Source organism: Numida meleagris, chromosome 2 (genome assembly GCF_002078875.1).
Source record: "Numida meleagris isolate 19003 breed g44 Domestic line chromosome 2, NumMel1.0, whole genome shotgun sequence".
Lineage (NCBI taxonomy): Eukaryota > Metazoa > Chordata > Aves > Galliformes > Numididae > Numida > Numida meleagris.
This window is the reverse complement of record NC_034410.1, coordinates 71,516,261-71,538,272: the sequence shown is the minus strand read 5'-3', so window position 1 is coordinate 71,538,272 and position 22,012 is coordinate 71,516,261. Positions and strand designations below refer to the sequence as shown.

General features: G+C 36.7%; 1 long non-coding RNA gene across 5 annotated transcripts in view; it reads left to right on the top strand.

Moving 5' to 3' along the window:
* LOC110393747 overlaps positions 1–22,012 on the top strand; it is a 147,090-nt gene that overhangs the window by 24,994 nt on the left and 100,084 nt on the right. For 4 of the 5 annotated variants that reach the window (XR_002435168.1, XR_002435166.1, XR_002435169.1 and 1 more), the window contains exons 3-4: positions 856–910; positions 1,041–1,142. The exons of the other annotated variant lie outside the window; for it this stretch is intronic. This is a non-coding gene — a long non-coding RNA (uncharacterized LOC110393747). The remainder of the gene's footprint in view (positions 1–855; positions 911–1,040; positions 1,143–22,012) is intronic. 5 annotated transcript variants of the gene reach the window in all.

The window sequence follows — 22,012 nt, the reverse complement described above, 5'->3', positions numbered from 1 at the left end:
CTTCCTTCCTTTCTTCCTTTCTTTCCTTTCTTTCCTTTCTTTCTTCCTTTCTTCCTTTCTTTCTTACTTTCTTTCCTTTCTTTCTTTTTCTTTCTTCCTTTCTTTCATTCTTCCTTTTGTTCTTCCTTTCTTTCATTCTTTCGTTCTTTCTTTCTTTCATAATGCATTGAAGTACTTTAGATACCTCTAGTTAAGTATATAATTACATATGTTGAAGTAAACACCTTCTTTTGGGAAAAAAAAAAGCCAACTCCCTGTGCCTGTGATCCCACCCCTTCTTGATTATTACCCAAATTCTCTTCCCCTCCTCGGCCAAAGATGTGTTTGATTGGATGAATTTTTAAAAAAGAAAAAATAACCCTGTCTTTAGACATTTTTCATGCACATTCACTATGTGCATTGCCTGTAGTTAATGGGAACTCTCAATCCCTTGCAGGAGAACAGAGCTTTCTAAACCATTTTAATTTGTTCCATTCTGATTTATTCACTACTCACACAAAAAAAGGGAAAAAAAAGTAAATGCCTCCTTACCTTCAAATTCAATTTAAGACATCTCACCTGATGAAATGCCTATTTGTGTAAACATTTCTCTCTGGAGATGGCATCCAAATTTGCACTGTAGAGCTTGACAGCAAAGTCTGATAACCTTATATTCTATTCATTGATCACTAGATGTTTTCTGCTTCTTAAGCAATTTCCTATTCATGTTTATCTTAAATTGAAAACAACATAAGGTTCCAAGATTTCTATGAAGAGATCTAGTAGTCCAAAAATACTGTGGACTAGACACTATTATTTGTTTGCATGTCCAACCAGCAAAATATAGAATGAACTTAGAAATTTTTTCCTCAATAGCAGGGTTGCAAACTGAAATGAGGTTTTCTGAAGATTTACTCCTTCAGAAATACAGGTGAGCATGAATCTTTGCCACCAATAGTTACATAAGCATTCAGAGTGTTGAACTCTTTCTATGGAAGTTTTATTATTAATGTATGCTTCTTTTCTAATTTTTTTTCTTTCTATGTCTAAATACGTCATAGTGTTATGATACCCGGTGTTACAATTGCAAAGAGATGGAGACACTCTTGTATTGGAAGCCTCAAAGAATGACACACAACCAGGTATTACCCAGCTGAAGCAAGGTTTGTTGAACTGACAGACTAGAAAGTATTGTCAGGTCAGAGGAATTACATATTGTCTGAAATTGCTGAATAAAATGAAAGGTAGCATCTGTATTAATTCTAGGAAATATTATGCAGTGAAATACTCTAAACATGCAAAAATACTTTTTAATTTATGGTAAATGAAATTGATACCTGGACATTTAAAGACGTTTGAATTATTTTATTTTTTATAGTTTTTCTCACTAAATCTGATGTTCCTATTACATCTGAGTACACTGCAAGTGAATTTATTTGTATAATTCCTTCTATAAATTCATAAAAGTTTAATGAACCATGAGCTAAACATGAAGCTTTGCATAGGCTGATAAGTATATGGATCACCTGCTAGCATAGCTTTATTTTATTTTCAGATCTGCAATTTAGTGAGATATTTCTGTACCAAAACTCTGGTACATTTCACAAAGGAGCACCACATAGAAAATTCAGGGACTTGAAATACAGATTTGGAGACTCTCAGTTTGATACTGGCCTTGTTTCTACCAGAGTTATTACAACAAATATGCATTGTTCTTGTTATTAAGATCCTTGCATCAGACTTTATATCTGTGAATCTTGAGGTGCTTTCTAAAGAAGGAGGTATCAATCAATGTCTCCAGTTATGAACTAAAAAAAAATCTTGTCTAAAAAGTAATCCTTCTGATGTCTTTGGCAACAAAACTTCTGTGTAGCTCCTTTCTCTCTTACTTGCATGGGAGGTTACTCTTTTCTTACAAGTAGAATTAAGCCTCTGTGAAGTAATGTGTTATATTGGACATCATTGTTTTACAACTCACTCTCAACTTAGAACTGAGAAGACTGTGCAATGTGTTAAACGCAGTTTTTACAAACAGAATGAGTTACTGTAGTTAACAACCATTCAGCTTCTTTGCTGCAGAAAAGTGCAATGGCGGAGTTCTTCCTATACAGTTATCAGTCATTAATGGTTTCAAGAAGATACTCATGTTTTTCTTTCACACCTCTTCATCAGATTTCTCCACGACAGGCATGCTGATAAGAATTATTTTTTTTTCTAAATCCATCACAGTCTTAAGAATGATTCAAGAAATTCAAAAACACAATTAGTTTACAGATGATATGAGCTAGATGTTCACACACAGAGTAGAATAACATAATCTTCACTTGCACATAAGACAGGCCCATTTTTAATTTGATTGTTAGGTAACTACTTCCTAGTACTTGTCAAAGAGAAATGAAAACTGTTGCTGCAAATCAAGTAGGCATTATGTGACATACAGAGTTTATTAATTTTAGCTGCAATCATCAGAAGAGCTTATCAAAAAATCTCTCAAAGGTTAAGAAATGTCTCTGTATCTTGGGAATTACTCTTATGGTATTCACATTCCCAAACATGAATATTGCTTACAGGATAACTTAGCTTTATAGAAAATGTGTCTGAATTGCAAAGTCATTCAAAATCAACAAAACTCAAGTACGTGGATTAGGTTTACCTAGGAATAAGTGAGTACATAAAACGAGGGCTATTTCCTTCAATATGGGTAAGCTAAAAAAAAAAAAAAAGTTTTTCTACTGATTGCAATCCATTTTCAGCTGCATGCACAATTAGTCAGAAAACCAGGTGACTCTTCCTCTGAAATTTACCTGCAATGCAAAAGAGTGTCTGGGAGTAAAATAAAAATCAACAGCAAAGAATATCTGTAATTCCCAAAAAAAAGAAAGAAACAAAGGAGGAATAGAAAGACGTGTCTGAAATTATTTTGATTAATTCATCCTAGGAAACACAAGTGAACTAGAAGAATTTTGTCAGTATTTCCATCTTTCTTCTCTGCCTGAGAAAAATCTGCATCAAAGCCCTGAAAACAAATACGCAGAGCTAGTGTTACTATAGTACATAGAATTATAGAAACTGCAGATATGGAACAGCTGACATTTTAAGAGCTTAGTTTTCTCTTCAATACACATGATGTTCATCTATCAACTCCAGAAAAATAAAAAAGGACAGTGAAAGGCTAAACCACTACTTTTAGATGGCCTGAGAGAAGGCATAGTGACATTTTCCCATCTTATTCTCAATTGCTGTGATACTGTGAGCCTGAACTGTGCTATCTATTACAGCTTATGTACAGACCAGATTTTTGGTAAAAAGTTCAACACCTCAAAAGGTCTCTCTGTTTTTGAGACACCCATGTAGGTAGCTAGTTATCTTTGAAAAATATCTGACCATAAGCACTCTTTTAAGACTGGCTGAGACATGATCACGTCTAACACTAAATGAAAAACCTGGTCTTTTGTGGGCTTTTCAATTCACACAGAATTAATTTAACATGGCTCTGGAGCTTACAGTTGTAGGCTCCTCTGCATCCGATCAGACTGCAGGAGGGCTACAGCAAAAGTGTGGTCCTCCTGGATAAGACATCCTGTATATAAGAAAGAGAACATACAATAGCATCCAGGTCTATCTATTCTGGCCCTTGCTCAGTTCAAGGCAAGATGAAAAAGAGCTCTAGATTAGTGCCTAACTCCCACCTAGTTTGTAGGTACATTAACCTAAAAATTAAATCCTCCACTGATATAAGTTAGCATCAATACTGTGATTATGGTGGACCTACACTAATTTATTTTACCTGAAAGACCGATACAACCTTTTCTGAGAAAATATGACTTGTAATTTTTCAGCAGGTTTAATTGAATCTAAAATGGAATTTATTCATACTATCTGTATCCTTCAAACAATCATTGGCTGTACAATTGCAGTAATGATTTTTTAAAATTAGAATTATTGGAAAGGCTTACAAGTAACGGTAAGCAGAGTAAGGCGGTATAGATTGACCAGTGGAAAACATTGGTTTGAACTGTAAACAGGCATTATACTAGAAGAATTGTACTACTACACTCCTTTTTGCAAGTCTTATCCTGAGTCACATGTAAGCAGATTCGTGGTATTTATTTGATTATGGTTTTAATAGGATTTTAACAGGTTGAGCAGATTTATGGCTGAGGAAACACGAAAGTCTGAAAAACATCATGCAAAATGGATTCAAGGCACAAGTTTCCACTAGATTTTTTTCATTTAATAGATTGTGAATGCTTAAGATTAACTGAACAAATATGCTTACCATATAAATGTAAGTCCTTGTTTATACTGTGCCTTCAGATGAGTTTTCTCAGTCTAAAAGAAAGTTGGATACATTATTTTTCATCTAGGTGTTGTATTCCATCCTTACTTCAGCCAAACATGACATTTTCTAATTAAATTTAAGAAGCATGCATATAATGTATTCCTAAGCTCATGATCTGTGAGGTTATTTCAGAAGATGGCAAGCTTGGAAAGTACTAGAAATCTTCTAATTCAATCCATGAGAAAACAAAATAATATTCTGTCTAATCTACACTTAACATATTGTTACTATATAAAATGACAAAGTAAGACAAAAAAAAAACCACGAATGAATCAGGACTATGATAATTAAAGGCACTGTGCAAACATAGAAGATGGTGGTCTCTGTATCAGTGGAAACAGACCAAGCCAGTGACAAGTAAAGACACAAGAGTGATCACACTTGGGAAACTGAAGAAAAAAGGTTTGCACATAAGGGATGAATCTGTGTAATACAAGGAGAAGAAGCATGAATAAACAGCAAGTGAGCACAGGTTAGAGAAAATTTAGTAAAATTTCAGTTCTTTAAAAAGAAGATCAAAAGTTCACAGTAGACTCAGAATCTAACCCTTCACTTCTGATGCGGAAGTCTTTGCTTTGGCTGTTGTTTTTTGTCAGTTGTCATCAGCAAGGTTCTGTTTTGCTAATTCTGTACTTGCACTGCATGCAAGTCTCTTATCAATGTCAGTGAAAATGTCAAGCATGAAATGTGTTTAGCATATGCAACAGACTTGTACTGAGCGGAAAAATTTTCTCTGGTTTTGTCTTCAGTTACAAGGCTTAATGCAGATTTGACCTTAAGAAAATAGACTGGGGGCAAAATGCATGCAACAAAGTTTGAGTTGCATTTTTTCAGGGTCTGACTGTCATCTCATACTGATGGAATACCCACCTAATCTCAGTGAATTCCATACAATTATATACAGTACAATTACATTTGTGAGAGGAAGTTTGAGTCCTCAGAATCTGTCATTTGCAGACATGAGATATAAAACAATGAAAAGATGTCATGGTTCCTCTATTCCTTGCTGGTTGCAGGAGGAGCTAAACATTTAGCAAAATCCAGAAATGTTCAAAGTAAATATGTGAGTTACAGATGGACTTTTGGAAAAATGAGATTGCTTGTTTAACATATATAGGAACTATTGGCTACTAATCTATTTCTATCTTAGCTCAAAGTTAACAAAAAACTGTCAGCTCTGTATTTTTCTTTCTTGATGCATCCATTTTTAAAAGATCATAAAGGTTGTGCTTTTTTTTTGACTTTTTTCCCATTAAAAAAAAAATCTTAATATATATCAATGGAATGCAGCATAATTTCACAGTATTCCCACAACTTTGTATATGTCCATTGTAGGAAATTCCATTGCTTCATTTGCAAAACTTAATGATTTGATTCACCTTTTAAAATTTCTCCCTAAGCTGGATTTCTGGAAGACATAGTGAAGAGCTTGCCTACTGCTGAACTGGTTAAGGAATGTTGCTGATACCAAGTTCTGAATTTAGTACTCACTGTAACATCATGTGCAAGGGGCTGATGGGTCAAAATGAAGCTGCACTGCAAACCAAAACCAAATATTACTCTGTGCGGTATGCAGACATGATGTCTGTCAGGACTTCAATTTTCATGTCAGCTTCATACAAAACTATTTCCAGTACATCCACAAACATACTAGTGTCAGTTTATTGTCTGTTTGTCTGCATCTACCACCCATGCAAACACATATCCCCACCAACACACAAAGGACGACGTAATAAATAATTCAGGACAATTGAAATAACTGGGAACTGGGAGATTCTTTTCTTTTGATGTGCATTTTATGTTTCTACTTTGAGAGCACCCTTCACAAAAAAAAGGGAGTTCTCGTAAAATCCCCAACCTGAGTGTAATAAGTGCTGAACAGTAACACCCATGCTCCAGTGTGTGTTGGCAGAAATTGGATATTCTGTTGAGATATGAGATTTCTCACTTCTGTAAACACATGGGAGAACATGATCTAGAAACAAAGGGGATCGCAAAATCCTGAGGACAGAAACTAAGGAGGATCAGGTACCAGAGTACCAAGGTGTTTCTTCCATGAGTCACAGCAATTCAGAAGCTTCAGGTAAAAGTCCCTAAAGCAGCTTTTCTGCTTCTGATTGAAGAACTCCTCAGTCCTTCAGAGGAGAAAATGAACAGAGCAGCCAAGAGGGCAGGGTCCAGCAACCTCCCACAACTGGGGGCCTGAGCATGGCTTGGCTGCAGCTCCCAGGTGGGAGCTGGGAGAGGCCTTGGCAAGGCCCCAGCCCTGCTTTCCATTACCATCTATCATAAAGTGGATGTGCTATCGTGCATTTGAACTGCATACGTTTTCATGGTTTGCCAGTTTTCAAGCAACCTGCAAAATGTCTCTGAATCGCCACATTTGCCTGAACGCTGTCAAAAATAGTTGTTCATCTGAGCACTTTGTAAATGCCTTCCCTGGTATTCAGCATTCATACTTGATTACATTCCTGCTTCAAAAGCTTGAGTCATCCTGTCAGGGTCTAGTAGCTATTCTTGATCAGTCATGCAGGATTCTGGTGAGCCACGGCAGGCTAACACCTGACATCAAACCAACTGTTAATCCTCCTGTGTTATGCGCAGACACCGAAGTTTGCATTTCAGAAAGAAAACCTTATTTTGCCTTTTTAATGTTTGCTAAAATGCTACTCAACATTCAAGTTTTTATATATTTTCTGATTTCAGATTTGTCATGGAAACCACCTGTTTCCATGAAATTGTTTCCCAGAATCAAATCTTTTATTTAAATAAGGAACGTTGATATTTCTTACACGTAGATACCTAGAAGCTTAGAGACTACATCTGCATTAGTCTTTTTTTTTCTCTTGGGCAATACAGATACATACAGCAAGAGATATGCTCTTCAGTGGCTGAAAACTACCTCATCCAAATGCCAACACCATGTAAACTGATACAGTGTTCTCTGAATTCCATAAATGGGCTGAAACAACAGCTCTGGAAGGTGTGATGTATCCTCTTTATAGCAGTGGTATATTAAGAGTGAAACTGAAAAAAGATATAATCAAGAAAACTATAAACATTTCATTACTGCTCATACAGTTTGGATCATTACATTGAGCTACTAACTCAGACCTTCGTTACTCTCATGCTTCTAGATGCAGACAAATTTACCACATACCGGCATTCAGATTCAAAAAGCAGTAGCTTAACAGCAGAAAAGGGGTGAGTTCAACAGTTTGTACATAATTGTGCAAGACATTAAGATGAATGAAAAGCATTAACAGTGTTGAAATGAACACCATTTAATAACATAGGAATGTAATCTGTTAAAATTTGTGGATGTAAAATATATCCTTGACAGCGATGTTGGCATTAATTTGCAAAGCCTGTCATAGAATTCCAGATTTTCTTATATTCCCCTAAATAAATTTTCCTTCATTTTAAGAAATAGGGAAGACTTGCTGTGGAGTAAGCTGTGTTATGAAGGAAGAATGAATGTTCGTCCCCTTCTTCACACCATTCTCCCAGTGCAAGTTACACCAAGACGAGGAGAGCTCCTGGGAAATACCCCATACACTGATACACAGAGCCCCCTGCCCAGGGCATGGGCCCAAGCCTGGGGCAGTGGTAGGGGGTATTCAGCTCTGCAGCTTGCATGAACTGGTCTGCATGGAGGAGAGACTCATGCAGATGAATGTGAACTTACGCAGATGGCAGTGTCACTTCACACAAAATATCCTTGATTTGAGCATGAATTCAGAATGTGCAAGATTAAGATGGAAAGAATTGTTTTCAGCCTAAATCAGGTCAAGGAAGTATCTTTGTTCAGATTGAAACATCTGAGTTTTATGCTAATTGACACACTAACTGAGTTTAGGAAGCAAAATTCATCTCTTCTCACCCTAGCAAATCTCTTCGTTAGCGGGACATGCTTTCTATTTTTGCAAAGAGTACGGTTTTAAAAAAAGAATAACAAAATCACTCTGAATATGTTAATACTTAGTGGAGCACTCCAGTCACTGGAGATTCTTTCATACTCCTGGATAATTTCTCTCATTACTCTGGTACTGTTGCCAGGGCCGTGATGACACTAATAAGCCTCACCTGGTGCCTCTGCCCACATACTCAGCCCATAGGCCCAGGAGCCTCATTTCAATTCAGGTCTGGCCCTTTGTTTTTACAGCTATGTTATAGGTGCATCTGTCTCTAGCTCTGCTTACAGCTGTACTTCTTCTGTAGGCAGCCTGACTCCAGCCCTGCTTTCAGGTTAGAACTTTATTTTGCCTTTACTGTCATATGAATCTGGTCTTCTCTCTGGTCCTGCCTTTTCTTGCTCTTGAGTTGGTTCCCTGGGTGGACTCTGCCCTTATTTTGCTGCTTGCGGTGATTTCAATGTTCCCCAGCACTAGCACCTTCCTCTACCTACTACGGTCAATCCTCTGGGACTGCCTGCATCAGTGAGGGTGCTATCTGTGCCTTGCCATTTTTTGCTTCTGTTTTCTCCTTCTCTGGGGGACCGTCCTCTTGTTGCTCTTTGGCAGGTGTAGGAAAAGTGAATGCAGCTAGTATTGTATGGTTGTTTATGCGTGTGTGCTTTTTACTTTCTTGTTTATTTTTAATTAGGAGTGCCAAGGGCACAGTGTATGCACCTGAATGACAGGTAGAAGGTGGGTATATTCAGGCTCAGGAATAAACATAGAGCTACTCAGTTCAACCAGCACAGCAGCAGTTCTGTCACATATACTGCCAAAATTGTTGAGGAAAGTTTGAGTTTATTTCACCTTCAAAGGGCCCATTTAGAGATCACATCTGACATGATCTTAAGTGCCAAAATATCCCCTGTGCTCTGTCTGGGGATCTCTTTCTCCACCCAACCAGCTCACTGCCATAGTCATTACTTAGTGCAGTCTATTTCTTACTGTGTTTCTGTTACAACACAGTTCACTCTACTATAGCACCTGTCTCAGGGTTTGGAGATGTATTTTTTTCTCTGATTTTACTATTTCCTAAACAGTACTTTAGGAATAGCCAAGAACTGTTAACTAACATTTTATGGCTGTGACTACCACACATCTGCACAACTGACCTGCAGGCAGACTGCCCAGCTTTGCTTGGCAAGATAATAGCTGATATAAGTATTCAGATATCTCCTCCACATGGGATGGTCTGGCTGGATACTGCTGATGCAGCAGAAGGAAAACTTAACTGTTGTGGGCAGGGTCAGTCTGCTCTTTCTGACTTTCCCTGGCAGAGAAGATCTGTTACTATTTTGATTTAACAATAAACCAACCAACCAAGCAAAAAAGAACCACCAAAACAAATAAACAAAAAAATCAAATGAAAACCCTACGAAGAAAGTCCCTCGTTCCTTTTATAGTCTTGCCTTAACAACTTGAGTATGAGGTGATTAAACAACCAGTTCCTTGAGGGATATGGGAGGGGCTAAGAATAGATCTAGATATATAAAATATATATTAGAAATATATAAGAAAAATATAAAAATGACAGGTTTTCTTTGCAGATTAACTTCAAAATAAAGTTTATGCTCACAGTTTCATGGATGACAGGATGAGATGTTTCAATGTGATGATTTCCATCCTAATGGCTTAAACTATTTTTAACCTTTATGTCATTTCTTATTCATCTAAACTACTTACTGATCATAGAATAGCTGTGCAATTCACTATTTCTAGAAGAAAATGGGAGTTTGGTGTGTGCTTTTTCAGGACAGAACTTCATTGGAAAAGTGCATAGTGTTTTTCCTTTCTAGATATAGGATTTAAACTTCAAAGTCTCATTTTGTTCTTTTATCCCTTTGTCCTCCAATAACAGAATATGTTGTTTATATATATATATATATCCATACAGAAACAAGCTTCAGGGATCACAGGAATTTATTTTAGCAGTATCTCAGGAGGTGGCGTCCAAAAGCAATTTTTATTACTGCAAAGGGTGCTATAAAATGGATTTTTGCCTTGTGCCTATTCCCACATTAAATTCAGGCTCTTCTCTGTCAGGAAAAATTATACTTTTACTATTTTATCCTCTAACATACTTCACACCGTTCCCCTCCATCTCATAGGATTCAGAACACTGGGAATTTTCCAGCAAAATTTAATGGTATTTGCTATTTTTTAATGATATAATGAACATAAGGTCATAAGGAATGGAAAAGATGAACTACTAGTTGTACTGAAAGATCAAGACAATCCAAATCATGTCAGGATTAATTGTGCTAAGTGTTATATCTGTACTAGTGAAGATGATCCATAGAGTAAAGCTGGATACAAAATAGGTATGAAGTCTGCTGAGAACTGAAAGGAACAAAGAATGGTGTTTTCATCTGGGAAACTGCAACTCAAAAACCTTGTTTCAGCAAAATATTTTAGTGGTGGCCTATATTTAAGCAGATTAAAATTGCTTCCTTTTTAGTAATTGCTAGGAATTACTTGGTGCCTGAAACTGGCAACACATTCTCAAATCCATGAAATAAATGGCTTTGTCACAGTCTCACAGGAAGCCTGTTGCAGCTTTAGGAAATGAACTGCTATTCCCTTATTATGGGTTCGATATTGTGATCTTAAATTCACCACTTTCATAGACATTTGGATGGCAAAATCTTGGCCTGCCTATGTACACTCTGGCTTCTGATTTCTGCAGGTATAGTAGGATTATAAATTACAGCAGACAGGCATATTTTTACTTTTTGTAAATGCTGTCCTTCAGCATTTGTGCTATGATCAGTTCATTGTCTGTTTCTGGCTGCAAGAAGTTGCACTAATCAATTAAAGTAGATCTAAAGTAAATATAATGACTATGGACACTTTTTAGCCTATTGAGACAAAACAGAAGAACCAAGGAGCTGTAAAATGTTTTAAGAAATATTCATATAAATCCTGATCTGCTAAAATACAACCAAATTAGCACTGTTGCAACATCTGCTAGTATTATAGCACTTAATAGTGCTATTTCATTTTCATTGAAGAATTGGTACATAAAACAGTATATTTATTGCACTAGTGTTTGGTGTATGGGAACTGTTGAGTCATGGCCTGAACCACTGATTGAACACCTGGAGGAAAGACCCAGTCAGCCCTGGGGGCACAGGTGAAGGCAATTCACCTGTGTGACTGGAAGGGGTGGAGCCAGGCTCCACCCCTCTTAGGCCTCATTTAAGGGTTGACTGCCACAGAGGAAGGGTCTCTTTCTGGAGATCTCTCTTTGGTAGGAGCTTTTCCCTGTGAACCCAGAATCTTCTGATATGGGTGAGCAATCTTCTTCCCTTCATTTGTAGCACCTTGCTATTGTGCTGGTCCTTCCATCTCTTTTGCAATGCCTTTTCCATCGTGTTGATCTTTCCAATCACTATGGGTATTTTGTTTTTTTTTCTGGTTGTTTTTTCATGACCTGGAAATGAGAGTCTGGAGATCAATCAAAAAGAACTTGTCTCCTGTAATTTACAGGGACACACTGTTGATCTTAGAGCATGATTCAAATGATTCATAAGGTACTTCTTTCCTCCTAATTGGAGGGTAGAAAGGACAATGAGGTTCATTTAGTACAAGTTAACCTTTTAACCAGGGCCTACATGGAGAAGTGAGCTTCTCCTGGCTGAATGACTATATTGCTCATTCTGGCAATGTAAGAACCATACACGCTCAGCACACCTTTCCAACTACAGAAGGCTACTTTTTATTTTATCAGCTGTTTAATTTTAGGGAGAATGCTACTTATAATATCATGTTATTTACAATGAGGTTTGCTATACGAAAAGCATGAGTAGAAATATATCAAATTCTGAGTAGAGCTTCTGTTTCAGACTTTTCATTACTTTTTTTGAAAATCTTTGTATAGCACATTGCAGGATGCTTTCACTTCCTCCTTAATAGTGCTTAATAGATTTTAGATTTTAATTCTTTCCTCTGAATCAAAGGACTTAATACAAACTGTGTTTAGAAATTATGAGAGTGTTTATAATATCCTTCCCAATTAAAAATAAGCTTATCCTAGGCATTGGCGTTCTTTCATCACCTTCACAGATGTTTACTGAAAAAATAGACTCTTCATTGTTTGGTGTCTGGAAAGGTAATGATGATAAATGAAGATATAGCATCAGTACTATGAAAACCTTTTTTTAAAGTAACATTTTTTATATTTCATATTTTATCAAACATTAATACACCTCAGTTATTAATCATTTGCAAATACAAAACAAATATAGTGAATGGATTTTGCTCAAGATTTTATCATCTTATTGTAGTAAGTATAGTTCTGTTTCTCTGATCTTGATCATCAGATTAAGACAAACATACAAAAAACTCTGAGGAGCAAGCATTACCTTTGGAATAATCACAGAAATGCAGCCAAGAACCATGTCCCCCATGCCCACCTCCCCTGGACCTCTTGCTGAACTGCTTTCTTGCTCTCCTTACTGAGTACTGAGGTCTTACCTTTTCTGAGGTGTGGGAACTACCCATTTATGCCTCCTACTGAGAAAAGAGATTGTTTCCCAGCATGGTCCTGACTGTGGTACCAGAGGAGTTCCAGTGAGCTGGTGTTGGTAGTCCAGTACTTGCAGCCATACTGTGGTGCAGTGGTTTGTTTCTTGGGGTGTTGAGTCATCCCCCACACAACTGAAAGGACTCCATTTTGAGAGGCAAGAGCTCCTGGGTTTGTGAACTGTCCAACTGTTTGTGTTGTCCCTGTATGAAGGAACATCCTGAAATGTCCTCCAAGGTCCACCAGAATGGTCCTGCTGGTAAATGCTGCTGAGCTGACAGGTGTCTCCTGAAGCAGTCCCACTGCTTCCTCCTCTGCATGATGTGCTGCCTTCCGGTTCTGCATAAGTTACACAGGGCTCTGGAACAGCAGTTTGTCTTCAGGACCATGCAGTTGGGTAGCAGCCTCTCTATTTCTACTGCAGAGAGAAATCTGATTCTACCGGGCTTGCAGATTAGTTGCAGACTCTTTCTACTATGCAAAGGACTCTGCCTAGAAAATAATTGTTTGCGATTATCACATGAAGGCTAAATATCCACTTAAGTACAATTGTGAAATTATTTGAAAGTCTCATTTATTTTGCTTTGCTTTGTTTTACTAGCAAAATCTAGAAGATTTCTGTACTCCTTTGGCAGTTGGAATAATCTGCACTGGTAAATGCTCAACTTGATTGGTAATGCCATTAAAAACTGTTCATCACTTACATGCAGAGTAAGTACTGCCAGATGTAGGCATGTCAAGTTACCAGGTTAGAAAGATCTTGTGAAGTGATTATCTCCTAAATACTAAATTGTGATTCTTCAGTTTAAAGGACAGTCATTATTTTTAGAAGTAATTTTCCCAGATAATTGTCTTCCAGTTGTATAAAAACAACTATCACTTGAGATAAGCCTGAGAGGTAAAATGTAATAAATACATGGTACAAATGAAGCCTGCAAAGTTCCCTAAGAATATATAAAATGCTGTAAAGATGTTGTTGCACTAACAAATGATGAAATGCATTTTTCTGAGGTTGTCTGAACTACGACTAATAATGTAATTTAAGAAAGAATTTTGATACAAATAATGGAAGTACATTTATAATTAAAATGGATAATTTAAAAACAATCTGATCTTCTAAAAAGATGAAAACTCATATTTTCCCCTTAAAAGCCTTTTTTCTTAAACCCATCATATTTTAAATGCTGCTAATTTTCTTTGTGATTATACTCTATAGCTGGCTTAAAGAAGTAAACTGATTCTTTTTGTTGTTGATTGGTGGCAAACATAATTATTTTTCTACTTGTCCAATTTTAAAATAATAATTGAAGATGAATAATCCAAATATAAATTTCCCTTATTCTGAAAGCATTTATGGGTATGCTTACTCTGGAATCTTGAAGCATCCAGGAAAAGTACTGTACGCTGGGGGGAAAATAAGGAAATGCTGTATTGGTATTTTGAAATATAATGTAAAATTAAATGTCTTAAATTCAATAAGACTAAATAACAAAGCTTTTATTTACAAAAATTGAGAATTCCTTTAAATATTTGAGACATTTGTCTTAGGAGTCATAATTTAAAATTTAAAAATATTATAAACGTACTCACTTAAAGTAATGGCTGATTATGTTGGATATTTTATATAAATAATTCACTAATTTTTAGTTGAATAAAATTACTTTCAGTGTTAGTTAAAAAGAGCTTAAAATTATAATGGGGAGAGCAGTAGTGTGTAATTTCATAATGAGATCAGTCAATATAAAAAATGATTTTTTTTAAATTTAACCTAGAAAGTGCTGCACACGAAGAGACAATAAAAAGTGTAAACATAAGTAATATAGTGGAATAATGTATTATATGATCTACATGTATACAAAGTATGGTATGTAGATTTAACTTAAGTTGAAAGATAGAACTATTAATAGTTTAGGCAACTGAGTTCTTGATCTTTATTAACAACTAAGTTTGTCTGAATGTCTCTCAGTTTGAACGGGTTTTGTTGGAGTGGAGGAAAGGTCCACTTCATTCAAGAACATCTAACTATGAACACCATCTTAGTGGTGGAATAAGAAATTATGTTGCGATGTATATAAACAGGGTGTTGAAGCAATCTTGTTTGAAATTGTTGGTTGTCTTTAACCATCTCTGAGTAGTTCTATTGATTGATGAAGTCTGAAATATTATTAATTACAGTTTCTAGCCACAGAATCATTTCATAGGAGAACTTGAGGGTCAGTGTGAATGAGCATTGAATTTAAATCAGCTTGTGCTTCGTTAATTTTCATTGTTGGACATTTATAAATACTTATTTTGAGATGTAAGTGTGAAGAGGAAAATCTAATATGTCATGTATAAAGGACTGACATTTAAAGAAATGGATTTTTAATCTAAGCATCCTCTTATGAATATGGAACCTGAAGCATAACAGGCAGAGACTATTCAACCTAAATACTGCAGATTAAGCTATCTGAAGTGTGAATGTTGGATCATTAATGTGAAACATAGTGCATTAATGATTATATTGACTGGTAGTTATTATTGAAGTTTGTTTTGTTGTCTGATAACGATTGGGTAATTACTTCAGAGTCAATGAATTCACACTAATTAGATATTGAATGTAGAAATAATCACGGGAAATGAGTAAAGACTAGCTGTCCAAATTGAATTCGTAATTAATTATTAACATTTCTGGATATTAAATTTCTCAAAGGCAAGCCAGGAAATTTATTCTACTCTGGTAATTTGTCTACTTGCTGCCCTCAGCATTGTACTTGGGAATTGAAATCCCACATTTCTAATACAAATAATTTTTAAGTGACTTGACCCATTTATTGCAGTTATGTTTTTTTCATTTGGCTTGAGGGTGGATGGAAAGTTGTTCAAATTGTGACACTGGCAGCTTAGAAAATTTTTTTCTTAATAAAACTAATTGTTATGACAAGATCCCCTTTGGTACTCTCAAGTTTCCAGTGGAAAATGTCATAGTACATTGGCAACTCATTTCTGGGCTTCTACATAAATCCAGCTTGTCCTTTCAGTTTGTCATAGTCAGAGGATCCCTGGGGTTGGAAGGGACCCATGAAGGTACTCTAGTCCCCTGCCTAAGCAGGTTTAGCTAGAACAAGTTGCCCTGGACTGTGTCTTACAAAGTATTGGGTATCTCCTGGAAGGAGACTCCACAGTCTGTGCAAGTGAGCTGTACCAGTGTTTATCTTCACAGTGAACAAGTTGTTTTCTTTTTTTTTTTGTTTAGATGGGCACTTTAGTTTGTGCCCGTTGCCTCTTGCCCTTTTACTGGGCACAAGTGAGAAGAGTCTGTCTGTGTCTCCTGATGGTGTGAGCAGAGATAATTATACACCTCAGTAAATTAACCTCAAGTATCTCTTTTCCAGCCAGAATAGTCCCAGTTCTTTCCACAATGACTACTGCTCTGTCAGTATAAATAGAAGCAGGCTTTCCTGTGTATATGTACCTTTTTCTATGTAGTAGTGTGATCAGGTATGGTTTTCATATGTTAAATGCTATTTAAATTGTACTTTTATTTGAATTAAGTTTGCAGTAATTGTTACTTCTGTTTGCTTATAAGACCACCAGTAATCAGTGTACAGGGAAGAGTTTCAGAGAAGAGTTAATGTATGATTTTAAGTCTAATACAGACTTTATAACAGAATGCTATTATACTGTATTTTTTAATACGTGTGGAAGTTATTACATGATGTTAAATCTGAAGCTTTTATAGAGACAGTAGCTTTTTTTGGAAAGTGTTTTCCTTTCAGTATTATCTATGACTACTTTTACCCTGCCTTTATTTTCTCTTGTGAATACTTCATGAAAGAAAGAAGTGATCGTGACAAATATCTTGTTTGATTACCATCTGCACAGGCCATCTTTATTATTTTTGTTGTCAATACATTTAGTGTGAGAATTCACACTAACTCTATTTTATATGTGTATATGCTTTTATACTTATTTATTACTTTGATTTTGCAACCATATCCTTAGTGAACTGGGGTTTCTGCTGGCAGTTCTATGTTGGAGTGTGCACCTCTGTGAAAGATTCTTTTTTTAAAAAAGTTCAAAAACTAGAGTTTCAATTATGTTTAAAAAATACACCTATACTGTTAGAGAGACAGTGATTTCCATAATTACAGAGAATGTACTTACCATTGGTAATATTGCCATGGTCCCCTTGTGGGACTGGTTCATGGCTCATCCAGTCCAACTTGTGATGTGTTTCGGCTGTGAGGAAGGCAATGTAGAACCAGTCACACCCACACAGTGTGGTTATCAATGACTCTGAACAAGACTGGCACCTCCGGAGGGCTGGCTTTGCAGGGGCATGGCAACTATGTGGTGTGTTCAAAGCCAGGCCAGGCTTGTCTCTTGCCTGAGAGAAAAGCCAGAGCTCTTCCTGGCCTCTATGGCACAGCATTCGTAAGGAGAGCTCTGAATGCACCCTCAGCGAAAATAACCTGGCTGTGAGAGGATAATTACAATAATTCTGTGACTTGACTTTTGTTGCTGAGAAAATCCCAGGCTCAACAGTACTTAAGATTTTATGAATTCAGTTTGCCTAATGAGGCACAACAGAGGTGACAACATCCCCAGTGCAGAGCTGTGTTTTTAATTTTGATGACTTATGCATGGCCAGAAACAACAACAGTAATTTCCTTCCTACAAGCATTATGACTTATAAATCACATTGATACCATGACAGCATTAATGAGAAAGGATGAGCAGATAAAACAGAAACTCCTCGATCTGCCTGGCAGCTCTCATCCCACTGGTGCTCATGCAGAAAGCTACAGACAGCTCTTCAGCTCTGGTCCCCCTGGTGGATGACACCTGTTTCACTGCTTTTGTTTATTTAGGGCATGTTGCAGCCTTCCCTGTGCTGCTGCAATGGGCTGTGGCTCTGCAGTGTGAGCCTGGGGCTGCTGGCACCAAGAGAGGTTCAGGAAGCTGGGAGCTGGTGAGATGAAAGGTTTCTGCAGTATTGGGTGCTTGGGATAGTCTTTACTGGGGAGAGCCTACCAGAGGAAGAAGGAGGAGGTCCCAAAGTTCAGCTCCCAGTCAGCATCGGTGACAACCTGCAACTGGAGAGGTTGCAAAGGTGCATAGTATGACCACAACCTCAGTGATGGAGTATTGCTGTGTGATTGGAATCGCACTTCTAAGGCATGGTCAAAAATGATGTGATTTTAAACTTGGCAAACGTACTCAGCAGAGGCTTTAAGAGGAAATCTTAAAATTACATCTACTCTTCCTAAAAATGGATAATTCAGATAAATGTTCAGCTTGAAATACACTTTTCACCGAAAACCAATTGCACGTAAAACAAAAACTGACTAGTTACAGTGAGGCATTGGTGCCATGTCATGGACATCTGTAGAAGCTGTACAAGCTTCAATTTTGCAAGTAAAATTATTACTGTTCAGATGTTTAGTAATTTGAAAGGGAAAGAAACAACCAAAGGGAGCTGTTCTGTCCAATAAAGGCTTATCTAAGTATTGTAACAATATTCCCCTGACATCCCTTCAGGGTAAAATAACAACTGTGCTGTCGTATGTTTTATATAAATAATGATTTTCTAAAGAAATATCACCTAGGAGTGACTGTAACTGCTTCTATTTTTCTTGAGAACTGAAGAAGAGACTTCTTTCCCCCCTTGACTGTAAATTAAGTGATTTAGTCAAGGATGAAGTTCAGTGTAGTTTGTAAATCATTATTTGATTTCATTACTATTTATTGATTTTTTTTTTGAGAAATATGCTTATGTATGGTAGCCTGACCTACTCCTGAATCCCATTATCCCTTCTTGACTGGGACAACAGAAAACCACAGCAGTGAACTACATGCTGTAGTGAGATCACTATCTCTCACTAGTTCTGTAACATGCCTCTGACAGGTTTTCTCACCACAAAACAAAGGGGGATGCTAAGCACTAAAGGGACTGCACAGAGCTTGTAGTTGTCATCAGGAAATAACCTTCTTAGATAACTGCTCTTAAGGAAGAGGAGCCCTGTGTTCTGCCTACGCACTGCGTATCATGTAAAGAGCATCTCATGATGCTTTTTGTGGAGAGGGATTATAAAATTGTTAATGGCTGTAGATGCCTGAGGAGGTTTCTTCTGCTGATCTTCAGATTGAAGATGAAGCTGAAGTTCTCATCACCTGTGTAATACAGTGGTTCTCCTCTGTATGTTTACTTGGAACTGTACATAAGGAAGACCTAATTGTATCCCATCTCTACCTGTATATATGGGAATGTGTGTGTAGGTTGCTCTGAAAGTATCACCTCCTATTTATTTCCATGGAAACAACAGATACAAAGAGAACAATAACACTATTTGACAGAGCAAATTCTCAGCTACAAAAGACTATTTTTGTCATAGTCATTACCATTGGCTGATTTACACAGATAAGCTCATTAAGTAGATTTATGTAGATTTTTAAAAACTCTCATTGAAGGAGAATCTAATGTCAGATGAATACATCAAAAAACAAAGTAGGACAGTGATAGACATTACAGATAATTGTAGACCTTTTTAAAAAAAATCTATGTGTTGTTCTTAATGGTTGTTTACTTATACTTCTGCCTTTTATTCCTTTTTAGTCTGAAATTTTAAGATGCGAGCAATTTGCAGAAAATTTTATTAATGTTTCTGCACTACATAATAGTGCTAATTGCTACTACTAATAAATGTTGTTTGGACCCTGCGGTAGCTGCAATAAAATATTGTAAAGTGTTTGCAGTGCCACTTTCCTTCTAAGGTCTTGCAGGTGGTTTTTCTGTTAGAGACCAGTTGGTGTACATTGGTATGATTGCTATTCAGAGGTGATGGCATGTGTAGGCATTATCTTCCCTTTGTCAGGAATCTCAGCCTAAACACGTAATTCAGATAATCAGAAAATGAGCTTTTATCGCAGACTGACTCTGTAAAGAGAAATGGGAACATCTGTGTAGGCAATAAAAACAGGATATAAGATGCGTCCTGTGTTGCAAACCTCAACTATTGCTGTATTTTCTGACATTCAAAGTTTCGAAGTTTTCTCATCACTATCTGTAAGTACATGGGCTGCTCCAAAAGTAATTTCTCCTATTTTATTATGTTGATCTATGACATCAGAGTCAGATATTGGTGGTATGGCAGTAGATGTTCCCAGCAGTATTCCATTAGATTTTGTTGCCGTGCTACAGAAGGCAGCAGTCTGACAAAATGGCATGGATGTCTGACATGGAAGTGCATATGAAGCGAAGGCGTGTTATTGTTTCCTCATGGAGGAATTCACTTGCCCTTACTGACGTTCATCAGTACTTGCTGAAAATGTATGGAGACCAAACAGCAGATGTGAGCACAGTGAGGTGGTGGGTGGTGGGTGGTGGATTTCAGCAGTGTCAACAGTGGCAGTGGGTCATTTCTGCTGTTTCAGATTTTTACCAGAGTAGCATGTAGGCTGTTATTGATTGCTGGCAAGAAAGCATAGCTAATAATGGTGACTATGTTGAAAAAATAGTGTTTTGTAGCTGAAAATTTTCTCTACCAAGAGGTATTATTGTGCTCTTTGTATCTATTGTAGTTTTCATGGAAATAAATAGGAGGCATTACGTTAGGAGTGACCTATGTAGTATTTGATAACCAGAGCAGCTAGGCAAATTTTCTCTTTGTTGTTGGGTAATGTTTTTACTCTAAATTTAAGTAACTATTTGTAATGGATCAACTAAGGTCTATAGTAAGGAATCCCTTTTCCTTTCTAAATGCTTTATAAACGTTTTAAAACTTATTGCACACTTGGTAGTGATTTAGTGATTTTGCTTATTCTGAATCAAGCTGATCGGAATGTTCTTTTGGCTAACCAGAAAATTCACTTTAAAGAATAGATTACTTGAATATATGATGTGTCCATTTCTAATACAATTTTGTCTTACAGAGTTGCCTGATAGTTGTACTTCACTGAGAGTTACTTCCATCTTTACACATAAATCCAGTTTTTGGGTTATTTTGGGGAGTTGGTCGGCTATAGTAGATACACTGCTACCTGTGTTTCAGACACTTCTGTATCTGCACACATGTAGGTACATATTTTTTTGTCTTGAAACGCTTCAATTCTGTTGTGCAGCATTCATTCATATTATGGTGCTGTGTTAATCTGTTATGATTGTATCAGTGTAACGGGGATGAACAAAGAAATTAATGAGATCTTCAAAAAAACTATGCAATTTCTACAAAGCATTTTTCTTTGTAATGTTTGATTTGTGAGCATAGCATGCATTTATTATACAGTAGATTTCAGTTACTGACCTTATGATTTTATGTTAAATTTCAAGTACATAAGAATGTTCTATCATGTTTCAAATCTGCTCTAAGGATTGTTTTTTTTTTTTTCTGTGGAAGTTATTCATCTAACTGAAATAAGATCTTGTCATGGTTTTATCAGTATTCCACATCATGGAATCATGTGGCAGGCTGTGTGTACTTCCTGGGTAATGTGTTTCTAGCAGTCTCAGCGATTTTTGTGTGAGTTCCAGCTCTGAGACATGATTTTCTGATTCCGGTTGAGGGCGAAGAACTCTTCTTTTCGAGGAGGCCAGCTGTGAGGGCCTACTGGTAGACTCATTGACTCTCTCTCTCCTCCCATTTATTTTTGGTTTGTTTGATTTATTATTCTTAATTATCGTGTATTATCTCACATTCTTCTAATAGATTAGTTTTTCCTATCTCAGTTGAGTTTTTTCCTGTTCCTTCCCCTCTTCTCCTGAGGAGGAGGAGTGTCATGTGACTAACTCTTCAAACTGTGACAGATCTGATTCTCACTTCCAGGTCTGGAGTCGGAGAATCTTACAGTCTAATTCGAGACTTTGTAGAAAAATTCCCAAAGTAAAAGTAGTTGAAGGTAACATTTTCTTATCAAAATATAGTGGAACAATCCTCAAATTGTTGAGTAGTTCTCAAGTATTGTTGAGTAGATCATTATCAATTAGGCCATTTCTGCTTTACTTTCAAGACATGAACCATTTCATCTGGTCATCAAAAAAAAGTATTTCTAATATTAGAAGCTGGTGATTAAAGGAAATGTAGAACTGTGGCATGAAGTCCAAAGAGGCTCTAGCAAATGTGAAGAGTTGCAGTACTGCTCTTTGACCTATTCAAATTGGAATAGGAAGTGCATAACTTGCCATCGTTGTAGCTACTATCCATGTGCTACCTGAGAGTGGTGTGGTGGACT